Raw genomic sequence first — 2,101 nt, 5'->3', positions numbered from 1 at the left:
AGGAATTAAGGAAATGCTGCTCTACAACTGTTTTTTTTTAATTATTAAATATATAATATATATTTAAATATATATATATACACACACATAAGTGCCCTACAATTGATTTTTTAAAAAAATTATTAAATATAAAAATATATTTTAAATATATATTAAATATGGGTAGGTCGGGTTGGGTTTGGCGGGTTTGTAATTTTATGACCCAAACCCAAACCAACCCGCCATAAAAATTTTTTTTGTAACCCAACCCAACCCACCAAGCCTTAAAAACCGACCCAACCCGGCAGGTCGGGTTGAGTTGGGTTGGGTTTGGCGGGTCGGTGGGTTTTTTGTACACCCCTACGAAGGGTATATAGGGTTTTCACAACATAACAAATGTCTAATGCTGAGTCATCGCAACATCATATATACGTTATAAAATAAGTAACAAAGATACTGACCTCTCTGGCCTCTTATGCTCACCGCAAAAAGGACAAGGAGACATTAGTACTGTATAGGTTTGGTTGGAAATCAATGACAAGGAAACTTTCTTATATTTAAGCTTTCGTACTTACCTATGAAGTATGAACATAATTATCAGTTAACACCTAAAAATGGCTCTTTAAATATCATCACTTGGAAATTGATTTCCAAAGGTTCAATATATTGTGCTTTTTTTTTTCTTTTTACTGAATAAAAATTTTATTTATGAACATTAGAGTATAAAAAAAGGAAAAGTCTGGCATCATTTTTCTTCACAACCTAAGTAATCAAGAGAGAGACACTAGAGATGAGAAATGACCCTACCCAATTAACAAAAGCAGCCCATTGGGCTAAAAAATGGGCTGGAACATTGCCCACTCTATATATAAAAGAAAAAGAGAAAGTATGATTCAAAACACGTTATAAAATCCAAAATATTTATAATCATCTCTGCAATACTCCAGTGAGAAATACCCTTTATGTATACAAGAAGCACCTCCTTGTTCTCCCTTTCTATAATGGTACAATCCATTGATCCTCCCAAAATTAAAGAGGAGAGATAAAGCTACTATAATCAATGTTTCATGCTTTAACCTAAAATAAATTAAACCTTTCCTAGAGAATCTCTTCCTTTCTTGTATTTCAAGTTCAAACATAAATCCAGCTAAAAAACGAAGTTCAAAATAAAGTTCAAATATCATATGCCTTCACTAATTAAACTAATAATACCACTTTTTTTTTTTTTTTTTTTTGAGAAAGCTAATATTGCCACATGGTAGTATCTAAAGGTGAACAGCAAATTAGTTCATAGTATACTTAAAAATATCCTTTTGTCTCACTGAAAGTGAGGTTGGGGGGTTCCATGTGAATTAAAAAAAATGGGAATTTTTTCCCATTTTTTATTTTTTAGTTGTAGAAAGAATGGACACGTATCCTAGTTTGATGTAATCAAAGGAGAACCATTGTATTTGATTTTTTGCTGAGTGGTTTTGTTTGTTTGTAACCAATAAATTAATATTGGTAGGTTAAAGGTTGGTATAGTATGAATATGAATTGCATGACTCATTCACTTAGCAACTAAACATATCATTACAAATTCAAAAAACCCCTTTTAATCTTAAAAAGTCTTTTTGAAGGCCCTCGAGAATGTTATAATTTGTAAACATATTAAAATGCATAATATGAAAATAAGTAGACATTACATTATATAAATCATTACAAAATTTGGTACCAACAAAGACTCCATGGCCCAATGGATAAGGCGCTGGTCTACGGAACCAGAGATTCTGGGTTCGATCCCCAGTGGAGTCGTTTTCTTTATCTCATTTTTCTGCGTTTCTTTTTTGACGTTTTCTTCTTCTTTGCGAATCCAAAGACTTAATAGGCCCATAAAGTGAGCTGAGAGGCCCAAAAGAAAAACCGTTTTACGTATATAACTTGTCACTCCAAACCCATTTTAATTTTTAAGACACAACAAAATTACACAAACAATTTACCCATTCATTGAACTATTTTTTTCATCAAAAACAAATTTATCTAATCCTCAAGGGTAAAAAGAAAAGGTGTTTGAAAGAAAGTTGTAAGGTTTGACCCACTGTGGTCATTATTTTACCAATTTCTTCAAGTGCTTTTAAGTTTT

General features: G+C 31.8%; 1 non-coding gene across 1 annotated transcript; it reads left to right on the top strand.

The window, feature by feature from the left end:
* Nucleotides 1-1,700: 1,700 nt before the first annotated feature.
* On the top strand, nucleotides 1,701-1,773 carry TRNAR-ACG (transfer RNA arginine (anticodon ACG)). Its single transcript has one exon. It is a non-coding gene; the product is annotated as a tRNA-Arg (tRNA).
* The last annotated feature ends 328 nt before the right edge of the window (nucleotides 1,774-2,101 follow it).

The sequence above is a fragment of the Quercus robur genome, chromosome 4 (assembly GCF_932294415.1).
Source record: "Quercus robur chromosome 4, dhQueRobu3.1, whole genome shotgun sequence".
NCBI lineage: Eukaryota > Viridiplantae > Streptophyta > Magnoliopsida > Fagales > Fagaceae > Quercus > Quercus robur.
The sequence above is the reverse complement of the archived record's forward strand: the minus strand, read 5'-3'. Positions and strand labels throughout refer to the sequence as shown.